Genomic DNA, 11,698 nt, shown 5'->3' with positions numbered 1-11,698 from the left:
GATAAGCAACAAGGTTGTGTTGTGTAGCACAGGTAACTATATGCAATATTCAGTGATAAACCATAATGGAAAAGAATATGGAGCATATATATATAACTGAAGAACATATATATATGTATATATATAACTGAATCACTTTGCCATACACCAAAAACTAACACAACATTGTAAACCAACTATACTTCAATAAAAAATTACTTTGAGAAGTAAAAAAAGAAAAAGGACCCTGGAAGGCAGAAATTTGGAGTCAGAAACCTGAAATCACAGATGACCAAGAGAGTATAAACTCTTCTAGAGTTCCCAGAAATCTTGTTGAGTCCTTGAGATTTTTCACAAGACATGGATTGAATAAAATGTATTTTTACATTGAGGGGTAGCATGACCTCAGCTGAGACTGGAGTTATAGCTGGGATTGCACAACTTGCTCTTTGGGAGTTTATGCTTCTCTTACTAACAATGTTGTCAATGGTCTTTTCTGCATTTATTTTATCTGGCAATTTTACATCAAAATAGACTGGGTTATAGTTTGAGACATAATATCATTACTCTTTTTCTATGTGTGGCATGTTATTTATCTCTAGTTTTGAGAAAGGTGAACATATGTCCCAGCTCGCTCAAGATAGTCTTGGTTTATGGCTTTTGTCTTGGAAGAATTATTAATAGAGTCCTAGTCTATACAATAAATGACAGGATCACCCTATCTTTAGCACCATGTCTATTTTTTATTCTCCCTGATACATTCCTAACAGCAATCAGTTTCACCTTCAAGTTTTCTAGGTTCACAATCATGTAATCCAACTAGACAAAAAATATGAACTCATTATTCATAACTCAATTCCTCAGCCATATGACTGTCATATATCTATAATTGACTGTAAGGTAGACATGAGAGAATATATCCCCTATACTTCTCTTCTAAAGAAAGCAATATAGATTAACAGATAAAGTGTTGGATTCAATAACACCTGGGTTCATCTCTCAGCTTCGGTAATAATTAATTATGTGAATTTCAGAACTTATTTTTGAACTACTATTCTTTGACTCTATTTCTTTATCCTTAAAATGGGAATACTCCAATAAATGAACTTAATAATTCTGCAAAGGTTAAATTTGGCACTATAAAATAAATAGCATTATGCATGATGCAAAGTAGGAATAGGCTCTGATAAATGGTCACTTTATTACTGTTATTATTATCTCCTTTTAAGAAACAACCTTTGTTATCAATCAGGTAACGGTTGAGTTACATTTGGCTCAAGCAGAAAATAAATTTCTGGACTTAAATAAACCCAATGCTTTTATTCACTATTTTTTTCAGATATAAAAATAATTATTTGTTGGTGTGAAAAAATAACTTCTGTCATTGAAGTGAATAATGGAAAGTGATATATCTGAGTTTCAGAAATAGAAGTATTCACAAATAAATACTTAACGTTCCACACAGAGTTTGGTGTGGTTTAAAAGCATTTTTTAATTTTTAAGACTAATCTACTTTGAAAGATATTTTTTGAATTTTAAAAAAATATTCTCAATCTGTAAATCTCTGCCTCTCACTTGATTCTCAGGTTTTCAGATAAGTTGAGGTACTTTATTTCTGTTAGGCTTCTCTTTTTTTAAAAAAAAACCACCTTTACTGAGAAATAATTTATGTACCATATATTCACCCACTTTAAGTATAAAATTTAATGATTTTTAATAAATTTACCAAGTTGTGCAACCATCACTATATCTGGGTTTGGAAGACTTTCATCCCCTCCAAAAGGACCCTTCATATCCTTTTAAGTTAATCCCCTTTGCCACTGAAACTCCAGGCAAAAATGTTGAGTTTTAAATAAGTAATTATACTGAAACGATTTCCTCATTCCAAGGCCACTCTGAATCAGGAGCAGCATTAGAAAGAGAGGATATATCTCTTACACCAAAAAATGCATTGGATTGAGAGCAGATGTGCAGGTAATTAGATGGCAGAGGCGGATGGGAGAGTGCTGTGGGCAGGGGAGGGCGAGGTGGCACCGCCTATTAGAACTCCACAGGGCCCTGGATCCTCTCAGGGTAACTAACTCCAGACTCTCAATGGAAGTTCACATCTCATTGATTGTAGAAGCTTCACCCTTGTCTCATGGTGTTTCGCATATAACATTTGAGATTAGTAAAATATTTCAAAATTGATTATGCCTACATAATTATCATTTAACCTGTATAATATGCTTTGATTCTACTTATATGCCACTATACCAATTCCTTGCTGAAATTTTCTTGGGGATAAATGGGGGGAAAACTTTCTAAATTTGGAAACAGAAAATCTGAATCCTGACCTAACTTTTAGCTTTCTATACTGTCATTTTTCCACCTATCAAAGGCGTTAATAATATTTCCCTTTATTACTTTCTTTTTCTTCTCCCTTTTCTCCTCCTCCTCCCCTCCCCCTTCTTCTTCCCCTCCCCTCCCTCTCTCCTTCCTTCCTTCCTTCTTTCCTTCCTTCCTTCCTTCCTGGTAATATTCAAATGTGACAAGACTTTGTAGTCTAGAGCATTTCTAATCATCTCTCACTTGGACAAGTGCTGGTAGCTTCCTAATGGTCTTCTTGCCTCTACTTTTTTTTTTGTACATAGCAACCAAGGATGTACATAGCAACCAAGGATGCTTTTTAAAACATGAGTTATGCTTAAAACTTCTCAATCCCTTCCCATTGAGAACAAAATCCAAAATTCTTTCCAAAGCATCAGGGCCATATATAATCTTACGTGTGTCTACATGTCTAATCTTACCATGTTAAATATTGTTCATATGCTCCAGAAAAACTGGCCTTTTTTTCCCCCCCAAAAGATCTTGGATCTCCTTTTATTTTCATGTTAATTGTTATTTATTGTCTATATCCTTCACCAAAATATAAGATTCCTGAGAGCAGGAAACATGTCTGCCTTGTTCCCTGCTATACTTTAAGCACCTATGACAGTATCTAGCACAAAGGAGATATTAAATAAGGAAGTATTAAATGAACCTGCTTTCTGCACACGCATCGACTTTGTTCATAAATGGAAAAACCAACAAAAAGCTCAACTATTTTTAAAATTTATATGTTAATTTAATTTATCCATTTTTTTCAAAAGCCCCAAATATGTTTAATGGGTATAATTCTTGTACTGGCGTTAACAGTCTTTGTCGTACTGATTTGTACCAGACAATATAATATACTGATTTGGTGTGCTGCTCTTATCTCATATGTAAGTGGTAACTCCCCCAAATAAAATAATACACAGAAGAAAAGTTATAGAAGAGATCTAGCTCACAAATATAAAGGGGAAGTACTGCGACTCAAGACTCCCACAAGAAAGCTCTGCACCTTTGGATGAAGATGATAAAAAGTTAGAATGGGGGAAACTTTTTATTTGGGTATATCTGGAGTTTATTTAACTTTAAGCAATTATTCTTTTCTATTGAGATTTGTTTTCTATTAAGTTTTTTTTAAAGATTTTTTTTTTTTGATGTGGACCATTTTTTTTAAAGTCTTCATTGAATTTGTTACAATGTTGCTTCTGTTTTTTGTTTTGTTTTGTTTTGTTTTTGGCTGCAAGGCATGTGGGATCTTAGCTCCCTGACCAGGGATGGAACCCTCACCCCCTGCTTTGGAAGGTGAAGTCTTAACCACTGGACTGCCAGGGAAAGTCTCTCTATTAAGTTTTCATACTTTTAAATTTCTTAGAAACTTGGAGCTACAATTATATCATGAAGTTGAATAAAGCTATTTGCTTTTTCCTAAGAATAATCATGACATATCTCTAGGTGCAAATGTTACTCAGATTTCAAATTCATTTTTTCAACAAGCTGGAACAGAGGTGAGAGAGGGAAAGAGAGAAGTTGTAATGAGAAAACGGGTGTCCTTTCGCCATCCGCTGGAAAATAATTCTACAACAACTCTGTAGTCGAAGACTTTGGATGTCGAGTAACAAAGATGCAAAAACATATCAGTAGAAGTGGCCAAAAGGAAAGGTGTGTTCTTAAGATACAGATTAGGTGATTATACTCATCTTGGATTCACAATCTAAGTTACCCAAATCCTGTACTTTTTTTTATCTCATCTCCCTTATGTTCGAGGAGAACACCAAAATTATATCTCTTTATCTCTCTGTGTGTATGCATATATATGCACATATACATGTATACACCTACACACATATATATAAATAAATAAGAAGGGTACGTTTCCAAGCATCTCTTGCAATCATGTTGGGCCATATGACTAGACCTGGCCAATGGACTGAAGTGGAATTAACACCTGTCACTTCTGGATCAAGCAGATAAGAGTAGACTTAAATTCTCCATTCATTACCTTCCCTTGCCACAGTGATGCAGAAGCCAAATGCTCCAAGTGGAAGAGTTAAAAATAAAAGCCACCTGGACTGCTGAATCACCACTTGGAAGGTGGTAGCTTTGCATCAGCACTGTGTGGGTAAGAAATGAGATTTTTATGTATTAAGCTACTGAGATTTGGGAAAGTGTTGATTATTGCAGCATAATTCTATCAGTCAAGAACTTGCCAGAAAGCAGTTCAGATTGTTCAAACTGAGTGCATTTAATGCAGGAAGTTGATTACATAGGTAGATGATGTAAGAATACAAAACACCAAAGACAGTAAGGCAGCCTCAAGATTAGCAATAAGAAGATGCTACCCTTGGAATGGAAGGGCAATGAGAGAAGATGGTATTAACCCAGAAGTCAAGACCATACTGTGAGAGCTAGGACCACAGTGTGGCCTGCCTGATGGAAACTGGAACAATAAAGGGAGGGGCTGTCTGGTGGGAACTAGAAAGAAATGCAACAGAGAGCAAAGGTGATAGGATACCCGCCATTCTTTCCTTCTTCTCTTCCTAATCTTCTGTCACGGCTTCCCCGTGCCTGCTTTTCTCAAGAACTCAGAGGTAAAGGGAGCTGAGGAATGTAGTTCCTGCATTGTAGAGCAAAGCAGGGGAGAGGCAGCATGAATCTTAAAGCAAATTAGCTGCCAACTGGCACAATAGCCTAGACTATTCTAGTTAATAGACTCTATGGGAGAGAGAACAAAGAAAGTGTGTACTTCTCAAGTCTGATTCATCCTTCTCTTTGTCAAAATGAGAGGGCCAGTGCCAGAACCCAAGAAATGCTTCCCTTGATTTTAACAAATTGCTGGAGGAGAAGGGAAGCAGCATGAGAAGGGAAGTTCTAATGAGAAGGAGGGAGTAGAATGACATCTTAAACTCCTCTCAGAGGCCAATATCTTCCCCAGCATTCATTTCTCTCTTTTAATCCAATGGGTTTAACAGCGAGGCCTTAGTGAACTAGGGATGTTGATATTGCTCTTGGGGGAGAAGATGATCAGACCAGGGCTTGAAGGGATGTGGGACTGCGTCCTGTAGCAGAGACTGTTGGTTTGAACCTGATTTTATTCAGATTGGCTTTGCCCCTAGTTGCAAGACACATTCTCAGCTGGTTAGCAGCGAGTTGAGGCTATGTGACTATTCACTAGTCAAATTAGGAAAAGCGTGTAAAGGGAGCCGATAGCTGGATGATGGGCATTTTTATTCTTCCCTTCTTCCTCCTCCTCATTATTTGAAATGCTGAATCAATGCTTGGAGCTCCCGTGGCCCTTTTAAACTATGAAGCGAATCTCAAGTAGGGGTTTTATACTGTTGAATGATAGATCAGAAAGAGAGAAGAAGCCTGGGTACCTGATATTTAAGGAGACACCATACCTACCTTAGAAGGTGTCCCTCTGGAGGTCTGTTACATGAGCAGTACATATAAATGTTTCAGCTGCTACTACCTTGTTTTTATTTGTTAAATACAATCTACACTAATCATTACTGATTTTTCCTCCCCATCCCAGCAGCTTCTATTCATCTTCCTGATTCCAAGAAGAAGCAGCAGCATATTTTTAGGGGTGCAATTTTTTCCTCGTTGTGAGTGAACCCACCAAAGCGGTGTCTGAAAACCACCTCCACATCCAGGGATTATTATTATTTTTTAAGATAGGTTAATTAATTAATTAATTTATTGGCTGTGTTGGGTGTTCCTTGCTGCGTGTAGGCTTTCTCTAGTTGTGGTGAGCGGGGGGCTACTCTTCGTTGTGGTGCACGGGCTTCTCATTGTGGTGGCTTCTCTTGCTGTAGAGCTTGGGCTCTACGCACACGGGCTTTAGTAGTTGTGGCACATGGGCTCAACAGTTGTGGCTTGCAGGTTCTAGAGTGCAGGCTTAGTAGTTGTGGCACACGGGCTCAGTTGCTCCGCGGCATGTGGGATCTTCCCGGCCCAGGGCTCGAAACCGTGTCCCCTGTATTAGCAGGCAGATTCTTACCCACTATGCCACCAGGGAAGCCCCACCTCCAGGGATTATTGAAAGCATTGTATGGATCTGTATCAGAAAAGTGTGAAGCAGGCTTGGCTTTAGATACTCTGTGGTCAAGTCAAGCACATTAACACAATGTTTTCTTTTCTCATCTCTTTCTGACCATTCCTATAAGAGTTCAGAAATGACGGTTTAGCGAATGGACTGATCAGTGATGGAAAGGATGTTTCAGAGATCTTTTAAGCAAGCTACAAGAATCCCCCAGTTCAGTCCTACCACAAATCCATCGTTGATCCTGGATGTAGGCTTACAGCTGGCAAAGGAAAGGAAATACAGGGTTCAAAGTAAGGTGAGGGGCTCACGGCCAAAAACTTGCATATGCAGAGACTACTTATGGCCTTCCCCAGCCCATATGGAAGTTCACTGCTTTTACCATTTAGAGTTCCCAAGAGAGCCTGTCTGGAAGGAGAAATAAATCCCTCTCCCCAATAACACCAGACCCTGCCTGCTGCATGTGGGCTATTACTCAGCGGGCGCAGCTGCACTTGTAGTTTTGTGTAAACATCCGAGGCCTTTCCTAAAGTGTGAGTCTCACTCTTTCTTTTGGAGAGCTTTCCCCCGAATTTCAAGTTCCCTACATGGATATGATCTGCAGAAACCGAGCCAAATGTAAATCATGTTAAAGGGTGAAAAGAGATGGTGTTTGGGCCAGGACCCAGGACAACAACCACTTGAATCCTTCCTTCAACCCACACCTGCCCCAAATGCAATGTGCCTGGGAGATCTGTGCACAGAGGGCAAGGCCCGGCTAAGGCATATTCTTCATTATTATGTGGCTTTTGCCCTGGATCCCAGTGTAATATCACCTCCTCCGGCAGTTACCAAGTGGAACTGGCCCAAGACTGGTCTCATCTGCTAAATGTGGGGGAGCAGATCTTGCCCCTACTCACTCCAGGTCTAACTCCACACCAAAAACTCTCCACCCATTAGGACTGAGGCCAAATAATATTTCCTGTCTTTGACAATGACCCATTCTCGATGGAGGAAGGATGACTGAGGAGGAGGTGGTAGGAGCCGGTCCTGTTTGGCTGATGGATGTGGAAGAAACAGGATAGGAATGTTAACATTCTGTAAGAGGCCAGGGCTAAGATGTTGTGTTCATGTTACTTCTATTCCCTTGCGGAGGCGTAAACGCTATGCACACTTCAGCAGAAAAACTCTTTTTGCCTGCATGACATCCATTCTCTCCATTATCGGTTACGGCTCCTTAATTTTTCTTACTCCTTCTAATTTTATGTGAGCCCTCCTCCTTTGCATCCAGATGGATGAATATGTTCCAGGCCTGGATAATCAGAGTATTCCGTCCCTCCAGCCACAACAATTCAGAGTCAGCAATGAGACTCAATGAAGCCAATGAGTCTCAACTTTGGAACTTTGATTAAGAGCTCTTGAGAAAAAGTCACACTTTCAACTAGACTTTCTGGAACTGTTGGCAGCACTTTTGTCATTGTTAAAATCTGCCCAAGAATGGAGCCAGTGCAGAAGGAAAAGGCATTATCCCCAGATTTCTCGATTTAATGAGGAAATCATTTTTCTTTTCTTCTTCTTTCCTTCCTTCTTCTTTCCTTCCTTCCCTCCCACTATTTTTTTTTTTTTTTTTTGCTAAAGCTTATTTAGGTTACATTTTTGTCACTCTTGTCTAATAGAAGTTTGCGACACATCGTGTTTACCAAGTGAGCTGCCTATTTCACTTATACATTGATTGCATGTGTCTGGAAAATGCTGTGTATATTTCACTCCTACATGCTATTTTTGTGAATCTATAGGTTATGTTGGGCACACCATCCAGATTCCAGTCTCAGTGATCAAATTTTTGTTGTGAAGAGCTCCCCTAAACAGGGAACTGCGGCTCTAGGGCAGCATTAGTTGATTTCAAGAGATTGCCCCCAGATCCGTTTGTCATTTCTGCCATTCCTATAAAAATGATACTACTTTTGTTAGCTACTCTCTACTCTTTGAGATCTATTAGACGGCAGGACTGTCTATATGTCAGTTGCATTCATTAACTGACTTTGTTCAGTTTGGCCCTATAGGATGGAGTTGTTGCCATTAGTGGTATTGTCTTTAGAAAATGTTCCAGATGATTTTCGTACTCATCATTGTGTTGTTAAATTCCATTCTCTCATTGATTACAGTTTATATTATCCACTCTGTAGAAAGCTTGGGATCCATGAACAAATCATCATATCTTTACTGCTTTTCTCAGGCCACTGAACTTAGAGTTGGCAGGGCATCTAACTGTAGCTTTAACAGAATGTATGCTAGTGAGATGCTGTATGGTGATGATGAAAGAGGAGCCTTAAGTGTGCTTGGAGCTTTTCAGTGAGTTGGAACCAAGAGCTTCAACTTTTAGATGCACTGAGTCTCATTATTTGTGAGTCTTAGCTTGGCAAACTGAAGAGTTTCTAGAGGCATTGTTTCCTGAATAAAATGCTCTCTCCAAGCTAATCATGAACTTATGTAACAGCTTACATTTCTTCCTTAGTCACAAGGACAAAGTATTGTCAGGGGTGAAGTCTTTATCTTAAGCTCTGAAGACTTGCTTTTACCTCTGGAATATTCTATTTGCCAGGGGGTTTGCTGCACTCTGTTCTTTTTGTTTGAGGGGCCTTCTCTGCCTTGAACTTGTCACTCAATGTTCCTATAGTTACTTTGATTAGGTGTCAGAACCTTTCTTTCATTTTATAGAAAAGCTTCACCTACAGACTACCCTAAGTTTGCAGCAGGAAACCAGCCCAGGCTATATTATTTGCTCTGTAGTGAACAATATGGAGAAGAACTGGGCTTTGGGATTAGCCCCGTGGTCTCACACTCCCAAACCCTGAAAGATAGGCCAAAGTGCTCTCTTAACTCTCTACAAAGCTGGATTTTTAATAGGCTCAATTATCAGTTTCTAATCTTTCTATTCCCCAGATACTTCTTGGGGGATTTTAGACTTCATCAGCTCAGAAAAATCACACAGAGCAGCATATGGTTTTTCCATCCACCCACAGGTTTGTTCATACTTTATACATAAGGTGTCAACACAGCCTGAAGTAGGCCCTTGACACTGAATAAAGGTGCCCCCAAACTTGCTGTTTTGTAGACATTTGCATTCCTTATGTGAACCAGTCCTCTAACAATTTAGATTCTATTCTGATGTATTATGTCCTATTAACACCCATATGGAGGGACAATAAAGCTGGCATCGCACATTATTTTAGAACTAGTAAGTTATGCCCGTCTGATATTATCTTCTGTGAAACAACAAAAATATTTTAAAAAATGAGGACAAGTATCCTTACGCCTGTGAAAGTTAATAGCAATACGTAGCTTATTGTATAAACTAGGTCGGATTTGCACAGTTCTTTTTTTTTAGCAAAATCTGACTTTTGGGATCCATTCTCTCTCTTTTTCTAAATGTTTTTTATTGTGGCAAACGTCACATAATATAAAACATACTATTTGAACCATATTTAACTGTACATTTCAGTGGCACTAAGTACATTCACATTGTTGTGTAACTCTCACCATCATCTATCTCCTGAAATTTCACCTTCCTAAACTGAAACTGTGTCCCTACTAACTTCCCATTCCCCCTCTCCACTACCCCCAACCCCCTGGCCCCTGGCATCTACTGGTGTACTTTCTGACTCTATGAATTTGACTAGTCTAGGTACCTCATATAAGTGGAATCAAACAGTATTTGTCTGCACCTAATGTATATTGGAATGCATTTTTTTTTTTTAAATATAAGAAAACATTTTTTAATATTATGTTAAATGTAGTGGGGGAACAGGATGCACCATTGTATCTTTTTTTTTTTTTTTTTTTTTAAGGTTAACTTAGTATATGTCCTGCAAATAGATTGTAACCATTTTTCCCCCTGTGCTGTACAGTAGGCCCTCACCAGCCATCTACTTCATACACTATAGTGTACATATGTCAATCTCAAACTCCCAATCCATCCCACCCCCTCTCTCCACTTGGTGTCCACAAAAAAACTGTGGTTAGATGCCACACGGTAGATGGCAATGCCTTAACCGAGTGCATGTTGTCAGGCCCAAGAGCCTCTTTCATCCTTGTCAAGGGGAGTGCTAACCTTCCCACCTTTCATACAACACAGGATCCATTCTCTTATCTCAGAGTTTTATAAAGATTACATAGCATGCTTCAGTTTTGTAATGTGACTCTGGGAAACTCTTTGTCTCCAAGATGTCAAATGTCTGAGCCTACGACTATTTGCCCAGTAGCTTATCATGACTAATGACTAGATGATATACTTAAGAAGGAGATGGGTGAATCTTTCAGGCTGACTTTCTCCAGTTGTTACTGCCTAAGGCATCGGCTCTGACATTGCTTCTTGATAGTTATTGTCTATCTACTAGAATCCAGCTGCTTCAAACAATTTCCCCACCCATTGCTTACTCAGATTCTGAAGCTTGACTCAAAACTCTGCCCAGGAATTCCTGGGGGCCTCTGTTAAAGAGGGGACTGTGATCATCCCTGTGTATGAGATGCTGCTAGAAAAACAAAGCCAGAGTTGCACATCCCCAGAAATGCAGGACTTTAAGGCCCTTCCATGTCTGAGGGGATCAAGTAGCTCTTGAAAGATGTGCTAACTACTAAACCACAGCACTACTCTGATGCTTTTGAACGTGAAATGGAAATGGACCAAGTCATATGCATTGCTTAAAATTCAGAGCAAAGCATCTTGGGTATTTTAAAACTAGGTGAGTGTACTCTTTCTGATCTGTATACACACTTCCTGGAGTGGACTCTTTATCCTGGGCCCTGGGGTGGACACTGTAAAGTGGGGGAAAATTGCAGGTTGACGAGAACTTTGTTATCAAAGATATGTGGGAATATCTGAGTGTAAACTGGAAAGTCTAGTGAAGTCTGGGTAGGAGTTGTATTTGGGCTGAGTCGCCTAAGTTTTTTAGAAACACTTTTTCTCATCATAATTAATCAATGCTCACAATAGAAAATGTGGGGGGGAAAGGGACCTAAATCTCATTAGCATATGTCTCCTTTTTTTTTTTTTTTTTTCCTCTCACAATCCTATTTCTTGCTTTCTATAACTCAGCCAGCATCAAAGGGGCAAAGCTACAGTGAGGAAAATTGTCATTGAAAATAATATGCTCAAGTTAGCATGAATCCAAATTCATTTCATGACTTTGATCTTCGCACTTGAATGAAAAGATTACATATACTGCTCAACAGTGTCAAGTACATTGAATTGTATGTCAAAGATATAGGTATTTTCTGGAATAAGAGCCACCATTTATTTAATACCTATTATGTGCTGGGAGATTGACAGAAATTAGCTAAAGCAGA

At 39.1% G+C, this 11,698-nt stretch overlaps 1 non-coding gene across 1 annotated transcript; it reads right to left on the bottom strand.

Annotated features, from left to right (window-relative positions):
* Positions 1–10,359: 10,359 nt before the first annotated feature.
* On the bottom strand, positions 10,360–10,485 carry LOC130836057 (U6atac minor spliceosomal RNA). The gene has a single exon (XR_009049118.1). It is a non-coding gene; the product is annotated as a U6atac minor spliceosomal RNA (small nuclear RNA).
* Between the last annotated feature and the right edge of the window lie 1,213 nt (positions 10,486–11,698).

This window comes from Hippopotamus amphibius, chromosome 14 (genome assembly GCF_030028045.1).
Source record: "Hippopotamus amphibius kiboko isolate mHipAmp2 chromosome 14, mHipAmp2.hap2, whole genome shotgun sequence".
In the NCBI taxonomy this organism is placed as follows: Eukaryota; Metazoa; Chordata; class Mammalia; order Artiodactyla; family Hippopotamidae; genus Hippopotamus; species Hippopotamus amphibius.
The sequence above is the reverse complement of the archived record's forward strand: the minus strand, read 5'-3'. Positions and strand labels throughout refer to the sequence as shown.